Source organism: Camelus ferus, chromosome 10 (assembly GCF_009834535.1).
Source record: "Camelus ferus isolate YT-003-E chromosome 10, BCGSAC_Cfer_1.0, whole genome shotgun sequence".
Classification (NCBI taxonomy): Eukaryota; Metazoa; Chordata; class Mammalia; order Artiodactyla; family Camelidae; genus Camelus; species Camelus ferus.
Window position 1 is genome coordinate 66,941,994 of NC_045705.1, and position 12,621 is coordinate 66,954,614.

A 12,621-nucleotide genomic window follows, 5' to 3' on the forward strand; every position below is an offset into this window, starting at 1 on the left:
AGGCTCTAATTGGTCAGGTCTGAGTTGGCATCCTTGGAATCACATGGGGGCAGGATGGAGTGTAAATGTAAATCAGTTCAGAAAACTGTAGATTACTCAAGATCACACAGCATCCGACGCCCATCCCCAACTCTAAACTATTCCCTGCAACTTCCTACACCTCCATGTCTAATAGGGATCTCAGGTTCAACATGTCCAAACTGTTGTCCATCTTCTGGTCCATCTGTTCCAAAATTCCCACAGCTAAGACCAGACCCCTCAATGGTCAGTGCATTAATCAGGTTCTCCAGAGAAACAGAACCAATAGGGGGTATTTATAATGAGATTTATTATAAAAATGGGTTCACATAATTATGGAGGCTGAATCTGCAGTTGGCAAGGAGGAGACTGGGGAGAGCTGATGGTGTGAATTCCAGTTCAAGTCTGAGTCAGAGTCTGAAGGCTGGAGGAAACCCATGTCCCCACTCAGAGGCAAAAAGAGTGGATTCTCCTCTACTTAGCCTTTTTGTTCTGTTCAGCCTTCAGCTGATAGGATGAGGCCCACCCACATTGGGGAGGGTAATCTGCTTTACTCAGCCTACCAGTTCAAATGTTAATCTCATTCAGATACACCCTCACAGACACACCCAGAATAAGGTTGAACCAAATGTCTGCCCCACCCCTACCCCGTGACCCAGTCAAGTCCACACAATGAAATTAACCATCACAGTCAATGGCTCATCCCCCACTTCTCTCCATACACCACTTCAGCTAATGTTGTTGGCCTCACCTTCAAGATGCGTCCAGACTCTGAGCACGTCCCTTCTCACTCAGGACCATGACCCTAGGCTAAGCCATTATCCCCTCACTGGGACCATCTCCATGGCCTCCTAACTACTGGCCCACTGAAAACTCAGAAAGGCTTCCCTGCTCACATGCAATAAATTCCATGGTCTATAACTCCCAAATCCATCTGGTTGCCTCTCCAGCCTCATCAGGAGCTGCTCTTCCTCACACTCTGCTTCCAGTCACATTGGCCTCCTTGTTGTTCCTTATACACACCAACACACTATCTCACCTCAGGGCCTTTGCACTTGCTGGTCCCTTTTGAACCTGAAATGCTCTCCTGCAATATCCGCCTTACTTCCTTGCAATCTGCTCATTCATCACCTCATCCCAGGGGTCTTCTCTGAACTTTCTGTCTGAAACAGCCTTCCTCTCTCACCCTTCCTCTCTGCTCCTTAACCCTGCTTATTCTGGACAACATGTTTATTTTCTTGTTCTCTTATTCTCCAACCAGATTGCTAGCTCCATGGGGCAGGAACTTGATGTGTTTTGGGTCGTGCTATAACTCCAATACCTAGCACACAGTAGGTACTCAATTAATAGTTATTGAATGAATTGAATGAATGGATGAATGAATGACTCATTGAATGAGGCATCAGGCTCCAAAAAAGTTTAGGGAACTTCATGGGGTGGGGTGCTAACTTGGGTCAGATAGGGAACTTGAGAATTTGGGGTTCCCTACCTAATCTTTTGAATTGAAAAATATGTCTGCCCTGACCCAGATGCTTAAGTGAGCATCATTCATTAATTCAGCAAACATTCAGCAGCTTCTGCTCTGGGTGGGGCCCTGGGGGCCCTGAGCAATCAAGCCCCAGTCCTGTGCTCATGAAAAGAAAACAAAAATGTACAAGAAAGGAAAAGAACACATAGAACTCCAGGTGGCTCAGCTGTGAACATTATTTACAAAGTCAAAATGAGGTAACCAATGAATATCTAACCAGAACCCGTGACGTGACTCTATTGCTGGTGGGAGTGAGGGATGATCCAAGAGGGCTAAGTCTTCATCTTCCATAGTAGGAAGTCAAAAGATGACATCGACATTTGAAAAACCAAGAAATTGCAATTGAAGCATATTATCTAGAAATATGAAGGTAAATCCCAGAGGAAACACTTAACAGGACTGAAGTGGTACAAAACAGAACCAGACTCACAAACACAGAAAACAAACTTATGGTTACCAGCGGGGGAGGGGGTGGGAAGGGATAAACTGGGAGAAATGCAGATACTAATATATATAAAATAGATAAACAACAAGTTTATACTGTATAGCACAGGGAACTATATTCAATATCTTATAGTAACTTACAGTGAAAAAGAATGTGAAAACGAATATATGTATGTTCCTATATGATTGAAGCATTGTGCTGTACACAAGAAATTGACACAATATTGTATAACTGACTATACTTCAATAAAAGTATTTTTTTAAAAAAAGAGCTGAAGTGGTTGGGGGCTGCCATGGGTGTGGTAGGAGATAACAAAGGACTGCTAGTTTTCCTCATAAATTTGGACTGTTTGGTTTTTTAAAACTAAGTACATTTATTGCTTTGATAAAAATAAAAATGAAATAAAATAAATTTAATATAGACTTATAAATTATTTCTGAGGATATGACCCCATGGTTGCAAGAATCAGATGTTTGGAAATAAGTCTCTTAAAGTCATTTCAAAAAGCAACACAGGATAATTGACAAAATTGGAGTACCATCTAGGAATTAGATAACAGAATGTCATCACTGTAACATTTCCTGAATTTGATGGTGTGGTGTGTAAGAAATATACATTTGGTCTCTGTCCCTAGTTCCTGGCACAGAGTTCCTAAAACCCTTGAAATTTCCTGGGTGATGGGGTGAGAGGAGCATCTTATGTTATTTGTAATAAGCCCCTTTTCAATCATATCTGAGTTTATGCTAATAAGGTGATGCTGGGAGGATGGGGGTTGGTTGCCAGAGGAACCAACAAGGTGATTAGAGGGTTGGAGCTTTCAGTCCCACTTCCCAACATCTGGGGAGGGGAGAGGGGCTGGAGATGGAGCCCATCACCAATGGCCAATGATTTAATCAATCATGCCTACATAATGGAACCTCCATAAAGACCCTAAGCAATGGCATTCAGAGAGCTTCTGGGATTGTGAACACATCAAGGTGCTAAGACAGTGACACTCCGAGAGAGGGCATGGAAGCTCGGTGCCCTTTCTGTTTACTTTGCCCTGTGCATCACTTCCACTTGGCTATTCACCTGTCTCCTTCATAATAAACTGGTAAACATAAATATTTCCCCAAGTTCTGTGCGCCTTTCTAGCAAGTTATCAAACTTGAGAGAGGATCTAGGAGCCCCTAATTTATAGCTGGTTGATCAAAAGTCCAGGTGACAACCCACAACTGGAGTCTGAAATTGGGGCAGGCTTGCTGGACTGAGCCCTTAACCTGCGGGGTCTGTGCTAACTCTGGGCCTTTAATGTCAGAACTGAATTGGAGGACACCAAGTTGGTGTCTGAACGGTTGGTGAATTGTTAAGTGTGAGGGAAAACCCCACCCATTTGGTGTCAGAAGTGTTGTGAAAACAGAAGAAACTTTTTTTCTTTTAGATGGTTATGGAAAAGAGTTCTTAGGAAATTCACATTGAAATATCTAAGGGTGAAGGGACTTCATGTTTGCAACCCATTCTCAATTGACTTTGAAAAATATATATGAGTGTGAATGATGAAACAAATGTGGCAAAAACTGGTAAATCAAGATGAAGAATTTATGGGAGTTCATCCCACTATCCTTGTAACTTTCCATAGGTTTGAAGTTTTTTCAAAATTAGAATTTGAATATATAAAGCAACATGACAGCATCATAAAAGGAGAGGTAATAAGGGTGTAGCTCAGGGGAAGAGTGTGTGCTTAGCACAAGGTGTTGGATTCAGTCCCCAGCACCTCCAGTAAAATAAATAAATAAATACTATTTAGTATTTATTGAACCTAATCACCTCCCCCTACCAAAAAAAAAGGAGAGAGAAAGAGGGAGAGAGAGGTAACGAGACAGTATATTCCTCCAGATGGGAGAAAGTACCACCTATGAGCTACTCTCACCCCAAAAAGCTGAGCCTGCATTTATCAAGATTTAGATGCAACTCCCAATGTATAAGAACCCTGGGGACAGAGAAACATGTTTAACTACACCATGGGGCTGCTAGCAACAAGTTCTAGACTGTGGTGATTGCTCCAGGTAAAACAATCAAGTTTCTTTTTCAACAAATAAATTGCAAAGAAAAAAAAAAAAGAGAGAGAGATGGAAGGAGGGACTCCAGAGTAAAAGAAATCTAGCATATTAACCAATCACAGTATTAGCCTTATTTGGATACTAATTCAATTTAAAAAAGAAAAGAAAAGGTTTACAAAGTATCTGGAACTTTGAACATTGACTGGATATTTGATGACATTATAGAACTATTCCTTTTTTAGAGGTGAAAATGATATTATAGTTATATTAATAAAAGACTCTTCATCTTCTAGATTACTCTTACCTTTTATGGGTGAAATGATACAATATTTGGGGTTTGCTTTAAAGGCGAGGGAAATGGACTGGAATGCAGATGAAACAAGATCAGCCGTGAGCCAATAACTGCAAAAGCTGGGTGATGGGGACTGGGTGAGGGTGGGTGTTCCGCCTAATTCTGTATATGTTCAAAATTCTCCACAGTCAGGTTTTTGACAAGCAATCCTCTCTGGAAGTGGTGACCATGTGGAGATGGCTAACATAACTGAATAGCTCTGTACCCTGATTCACACCACTGGATCTCAGGCTGGGTTGAGGGGTGCTGGTGACAGCCCTGTTAGATGACCTACAAAAAGACTCTGTCTGATGAGGAAGACACTGTTGTCCAAGATGTTTGGGAAGACTGTTCACAATTGTTCTGTAAAACGTGAACACTGGAAAATGTATCTAAACGGGATGTGGCTCTTAGCTCTTTCTGCAACTGCTACTATTGGTGATGCCGAGGATGCCCGAGGGCACAGGCTTCCCCCACCACACAGTGGAGGACACCGCTGTTCCACTGAGGACTCCGACCCAGAACCCAGCACCTGGAGAAGCAGAAGCCCAGCAGGATGTGTGGCATTCCAGCCAGCCCAGCTGAGGTGGGAGGGAATACTTATCTCTGTATATTTGGAAAGCTGTGGGCGGTGTTTATTTGCTGGGAAGTCTGGGTCCCTTCCCCTGGAGGTGCTAGAAGCCACAGTGGCCAAAGAACACAAAGTGGAGGAGGGTCTGGAGTGGGCAGCTTGGGGCGGGGACTGAGGCCAGGGAAGACCGTGGTGGGTGGGAGACAGCCACAGACTCGGTGGGGTCAGAGGTGCCTTGGCTCCGGGGGGCCTGGGCAGAGCCACTGACTTGCTGGGGGGACTCAGACAAGCGTCCATCTCTGGACCTCAGTTTCCACATCTATGCAGTTACATGCAGGGTCAGGCAGACCGGGTAAGAATCCTGACGCTGCCACTCACTGGTGCTGGTGTGGTTAATCACGGGAAGAGTCTGCTTTCTCATCTATGAAATGGAGCCAATAAGTGAACCAACATTGGAAATCGGTGAGGCAACCTGTGGCAGCTCTTAGCACCGGCTAGGCGTTCCAGGAGTGCTCCCTACATAACCACAGGCACAAGAAACACAGTTAACAGACAGGAGATGGGGGAATAAAAAGTAACTTGATATTGCAGAAGCCTGCCAAACGCCACGTCATCCTCTCACCAGTCAAATTGATGGTGTCCAGTGTTAATGAGGGTGTAGAGAAATAGGCAGTGTTGGCGGAGTATATTGGCACGACCTTTGGAGGAGGCAATTTGTCTGTAACTTTTAAAATAAAAATGCACATGCCCAGTGTGTTCATTGCAACATTATTTGTAATAACAAAAATTAAAAACACCATTGGTCTGTCAATAGGAGACTGGGATGCACCCATACAATGGAATACTCTGCAATTTCAAAAAAGCATGGCTTGGTTTGAAATTTGTACAGTTCCTATCATGAATAAAATTATGACTTCCTGTTGGATGAAAAAATAAAATAAAAATTTTAAAAAGCATCAAATAGACCTACAGCACAAATAGTGCAACAGTCATAGTGGTGACACTCTGCAGCACTCATCATGCACTAGCCTCTCCCTAAATGTAATTTTCACAACTCTGTGAGTTAATTACTATTGTTCTTCCCATTTTACAGATAAGATTGAGTCACAGAGAGGTTAAGTAATTTTCCCAAGGTTGCACACTAAGTAAGTGGCAGAGTGAGGATTCAAATCTAAACAAGCTGGCTCTAAATTGCAAGACTAATAGCAAAATACATATGTACACACACAAATCTGTGTACATATTTGTATATACAAATATATGAACAAACACCTGAGAGGTCCGCTTCCCTCAGAAGGCAGAGTGGGGGACAGGGGGATGGGGAGGCTGTCACTCGATCTGTGTAAAAGAGTCTTGTTTTGATTCTGCACTTGTTTTTGTTTTTCTTTTCATTTTGCTCTTCCCTCTGGCCCACCCCCATCCTCACCTTACACGCACTGGCAGCCACCGGCTTCCTCAGCACTGGTTCCTGAGAGGGCGAATGCAGGGGAACAAAGAAGTCACTGCTCAGCTTTGGGTTTCAAATTAGGCTTTTCAAAGCTCACCACAGAAAAGAACAAGCTTCTCCCTGTGGGAACTTTCTATCGTGGGGCTTTCTGAGGGAGAAGTTTGTTGAAAAATAAAGGACTGCAGACCTTGGAGGACTCATAACAAAAAGTTTTCTGCAGTGGGAAAGAGTCATGGGGCGCTTCCCTGTGTCCAGCAGGTAGAAAGAGCAGATCTAGGGGCCTGAGACAGGCCCTAACCCCTCATACACACACACACACACACGCACGCACGTGCCACCTCTGCCCACTTCCCCAGGCCCTGGACTCCTGTGAGAGCTGAGAGGCCTCCAAGCCTCATGGAGAGGGAATTCAGCCACACTTGATGTGAAGCCACACAGGTAAGGTGGCTGGTCTGGGCCCTCAGGCCTCAGGAAGCTGCAGGGGAGTCCTCGTCACCACTCCGGCACCCAAATTGATGGAAAGGCTTCCGGTAGTGTCCTGATCTCCCTAAGGTCACATGCTCAGGCCCTGAGGATGTGGAGCCAGGAAAGGAAGATGCCGCCAGCTTTCAAGTGGCCTGCTGACCAGTTGACAGAGGCCTGGTCAGGCCCTGGTCAGCAACAGCCAATGCTGGACAGAAGCCAACATCCATGAGCTGAGGGGAAAGCCCCCCTCGGAGGGAGGACAGAGAAGAATACAGGGACCTGGTATCCTTTTCCTGGTATCCAAATCCACAGAGCTTGGCTCTGCCCTGGCATAAGCAAACAGGGGACCAGGCATGGCTTTCTTGACATGAGAGAAGACATTTTTGGCCTAAGCCATTTTTGTGATCTAACCCTGGCCACAATGCTTGCCCTTGAACAGGTCTCAGTAATTAATGATCTTAAGGGAACAAAGAAATGCAGGAACAACAGAAAAGCAGTCAAGAAATAATAGTTCAGTGATAAGAGTCCTTCTCAAGGGGTATACGTAACGGTCTCATACCTATCTTTGAGTTTTCTACAGGAACTTAAGCTGCCACCAGGTGGAGGATGGTAACTGCCTGCTAGGACCCCAGACAGATCAGAACTGAAGGCATGATGACGTTGACCCTTTCTGACCCTCATGACTTCAATCAACTAAAGTTTGGACTCTGTCAGCCTTTGCCCCAGTTCTGTGTTGAATTCTCCTCTATTCAAGTCCTTTTATACATATGCATATACCACCCAAGCCCCTTCATGAGTATGCATATATCCTTATCTTAAAACTTCTCTAATTTTGCTGTTGGGGAGATGCTGCTTTGAGAAAGATCCCCAGCATTCTCCTTACTTGCTGCAAGTGATAAATCCTTCCTCCTCCCGATCTTTGGTTTGGTTGTGTCTTTTGGCTGGACACCTACCAACAAGTGAACCCAGTTTTCAGGTAACACTGGCATAACAGGAAAACGGGCAAGGGAAGAAACTGGCTTATGATCCATCAGTGGCTCCTGAAATTCAGTGAGTGGCCACAACACAATAGAATCACTAGAACATCACAGAATAGAATAGAAAATAGAAACAGGATGGAAAATATCAGAGAGTATCAACTTAAGTATTGTTTTATGAAACTCGAGCTACATGATTATTGATTAAATGTTGCACTGGGTTTAAAAGTGCAGTGAATTTCCTACTGTTAACAAAAGTCAAAAACATAAGGAAAACTTTCCCAAAGATTACAAAGTATAAGTGTAAATCGAAAATGTCCAGTGGCAAATTGGCAATATGAGGGATTTTGCTGCTATTGAGCAGAATTATGGGCTAGGGAGCTGAGCTCAGTTATTACAGATTTGGAAAGAGTTACAGTTTTTTCATACCAATTTTTTTGTGTTTCAAATCTTAAACTGCAACCATTTGTTTGATTTTTGTACAGTGAGGATATTACCAAATGGCTTCCACAATTAAAATAAAATTCGCTGAGTGTATTTCTTAAAGGCTATCTTGACTGCAAATAAAACACAAAAAGGAGCAAAGTCTGTGAGGTTACCTGGGGCCTTTGACGGCTCCAGTTTTTAAAAGCTGTATGATTAAGAAGCCAAAAGTTTGTTCTCTCCTTTGGCCTAGAATTGGCCAGCTCCCTCTCTGTCCCTGCAGACACTCCTCCCTGCACATCTTCTGGGTAGAATCAGAAATGGTCTGGGGAGAAGGGATCAAAGGTGACAAGTCTAAGCCTTGACTTCAGTGGGGCTGATGATCTGTTGTGTCTGTTCTGTGCCAACCCTGTGTGAGGCACCAGAGTGAAGATGGTGACAAGAGACCCTGTCATCACAAAGGTACCAGTGAGACACACAGGTATGAAATTGGCCATTGTGATACAGATGACTGGAACTCTAATGGGGTGAGATAAGACCCCACCCACAGGGGCAGTGGAAGGTGGGCAGAAATGCCAGGCAAGAAGAGGAGGGGTCTAGGCAAGTTCTGGAGGTCAAGTATGGGCTAGGTGGGAGGGAAAGTACCATCCAAGCAACAGACAAAGTCCCTGAAGGGTGTGAGTGCTCCCCACCCAGTGAAGGAGACTATCTGGCCCCTCCCTCCTCCAGGCCCGGGCGACCCTTGGCCCTGAAGGGCTGTAACAGACAAGGTCAGGAATAGATTGGGTAGGGCAGGGTGCTACCCAGAGTGAGGAATCCAAGACAAGCCATCAATGAGGAGGAAAACCAGACATCAGCCCCAAGGGACAGTGTAACTGGGCACATCCAAGGGGCGGGCATGAGGTGGTGCTTGGGGTGCAAGCAAAGGGGCCAGAAATTAAGGTCAGTGTTATGCATTGGGTTGTATCCCCCCACAAGTCACGTGTTGAAGCCTTAACCCACAATGTGACTGTATTTGGAGACAGGGACTTTTGGGAGGTTAATTAAGGTTATATGAAGTCACTCGGATGAGCCCTAATCAGATAGGACTGCTGTCCTTGTAAGAAGAGGAAGACACCAGAGCTCATTCTCCCACCTCAGACACACAGAGGGGAAAAGGCCACTGAGAACACAGCGAGAAGACAGCCCTCGACAGGCCAGAAAGAGAGGCCTCATCGGAAACCAACCCTGCCATCACCTTCATCTTGGACATCTAATCTCCAGACATATGACAAAATCAATTTCTGTTGCTTAAGCCACCCAGTCTGTGGTATTTTATTATGGCAGCCCAGGCAGACTTGGAGAGTCAGGTTGGGAAGAAGAGCTCAAGGTGGGGCAAGGAGAGAGGCAAGAGCAGCTACATAATCTGCAGGGCCTGGCACAAAATGAAAATGCTGGACTCATTTCAAGAGGCAATTGCAAGAAGGCATTTTCCAGAGGGCAAAAGCAGAGCATTAAACCATGCAGGCCCATGAAGCGGGTCCTGAAGAGAGGTCCAGGATGCAGGCCTTTAAGTAAAACAGGGCTGGAGGGTCTGTCTATACTGCACGCTGGAGTCCTCCTGTGGGCTTGCACGCAGAGATAGACCCATAGGCACCAACTCAGACAATAAGTAGAATGCGATTGGAGTTTAAATGGAATTGCAAAGGAAGTGCAGTAAGCACAGGCAGAGCGAGATTAATTCCGCAGGAAGAGTGAGAGTGATGAATGAGCAGGCAGCAGAGACACCTGTTGACGCTGTCAACATCTCTGACTCCTCCCCTCATTGTCCCCGGGCAGGCCTCCAGCCGCCATGTTTGTACCACGTGACGGCACTCCTGGCCGAGGCGATTGGAGCAGGGCTGATCACGGGATCCACACCAGCCAATCAGAGCTGTTTCCTGAGAACGTGGCAGAGAATGAAATTCTAATGATGTTGACTGGGGAGCTGTGGGTGGCCATTCTCCTTCATAAGGGCACCGCCGAAAAGAAGGAAGCTGAGCCACAGAGGGGAGCCATTGGGGTTCATGAGTCTCTCCATCCCTGATGCTTGTCTTCTATGGACATCTGGCTGCACTGATGCCCTAGGGTGCCTTGAAACACTGGATCTTTTTGATAAATCCCCCTCTTATGTTTCAGCTAGTTTCAGTGGGTTTCTGTTACTTCCTGAGGGTTGGTGCAAGCTTCTCAGAGGAGGTGGAAATTAACTGGGCTCTGAAGGATGAGCAAGAAACAGGGAGTGGCTGACATGTTAGGAGAATGGAGTTTCTGGTGGGGAGCTCTGCTATCGCTTCCTTCACACTCCTTCAGGTTTGCTATTTTTACATGAGAATTCTCAGTTCCTGAGTGGGAGGCAGTAATAAGAGGGAGTGGAAGAAGGAAGATTATATTTCTTTATTGAAAGATTTGGATCAAAGGTTTCTCTTCATTTCTGAGAGGAAGCACTTCCTCCCAGATCTTGAGGACATCCCTCTTCATTTGAATTTCTCCTCCTTTCATTCATCTGTTCATTCATCAACTCATTACTTACTAGTATCACTACTTGTTACTCATTTGTTTGAATCCCACCTCTGCCACCCATTTGTGTCTGCTCTTGGTCACATTTTCTCTTTTCTTTTCTCTTTCTTTCTCTATCTTTTGTTTGTTTGTTTGTTTGTTTGTTTGGAGTAGAAGAATTATTTGATTTATCCCCCACCAGATAAAAGCAGAAGCCACACTTAAGAAAATCAAATTGTAGGAGCATTGAATACATGAACTCCTTCATCAGGTCTCATTTATAATTTGTCAGGAACCACTCTGTTTCTTTAAAGATACCTTTTCCACCAGCTTTACTGAGATGTAATTGACATATAACATTGTATAAGTTTATGGTGTACAATGTGTTGATTTAATACATGCATATATTGCAAAAGAATTCATAATGCTAGCTAACACCTCCAAGACATCACATTTCTATCTTGTGGTGAGAACATTTAAGATTTACTCTCATAGTATGTAATACAGTGTTATTAACTATAATCACCATGTTGTGCATTAGATCCCCAGAACTTGTACATCTATAGCTGAAAATCTCTATCCTTTGACCAACATCTCCCACCCCTCCAGGTCCTGGTAATCACCACTCTACTCTCTGTTTCTATGACTTTGGCTATTGTAATTCCATACATAGTGATATCATACAGTATTTGTCTTTCTCTGATTTATTTCCTTTAGCATAATGCCCTCAAATTCCATCCAGGTTGTCACCAATGGCAGGATTTCCTTCCTTCTCATGGCTGAATAACATTCCATTGTGTATATCTACCACACCTTCTTCATTCCATTGGCAAACATTTAGCTTGTTTCCACATCTTGACCACATTTCTGAACTTCTCTATACCTCAGTTTCTGAATGTGTAACTGATAAAGTAATCTTAGTTGCAGGGGTGTAGGGAGGCTTAAATGAGTAGACATACGTAATGCACTGAAAATTGTACCTGGCACTGAAGGCCTTCATAAATGTGGGTCTTGACTTTTAAATATTGACAAAGCACCTGCTATATGCTGGGCCTGAAGTTTTGAGAGATGACTAAGAAATGGCTTCTACTCCTCAGTTGGCCAGCATCCAGTAGGGACAGGCACGGAAAGAAATACTTCCAGAGAAGATACTGTGTGTGAAGTGCTAGAAGGAGGGTCCAGGTACTGTGGAGAGGAGACTGATTGACGTGCTGGAGCAATTATGGAAGGTTTCCCAGGAGAGGGTTTTGAAGGATGAAGAGGAGTTTACATGGAGAGAAACAAATCGAGAGCATTCCAGGCAAAAGGAATTACATTGAGCAAAAGCTTGGAGGCAAGAAAAAGGTTGATGTGTTTGGGGGATAGTTAGTCGGGTATTGTGGCTGAAGCTTAAAGTGTATAGCCCACAGGATGGTGAGAGCAAGACAGGAGGGTGAAGTGAGGGGTGAGAAAATACAACAAAAATATCTGACCTTATTTCTGGCTTACTGAGGCATTTAGAGAAGATACTTTGCCACCTCCCTGGCTAAAAAAAGAAAGAGCAGAGTCTTAAGAATTACCCTGAAGAAGAATCTTCAGTCATTCATTCCTCCCCCATAAGTGTCCATGCCAGCTGTATCCCAGGCTCCCTTGAGGTGGAGGGTATGGAGTGGTTTCTGGAGTTCTGACGAGCTGGGCTATGAGGGGTGGGCAGGACAGGTGAGAGCCATGAGTGGGGTCAGTGTCCAGACTGATGGAGCTGGAGGTGGACAGTACCCAGCCCCAACTGACCCCTTCCTGGGCTCTGTGCCCAGCCCTGAGCTCATACCCCTTCATCTTGTCAGGATTCTGTGTTCGTCAGCTGCCCGGCACCCTGCTGGAGAC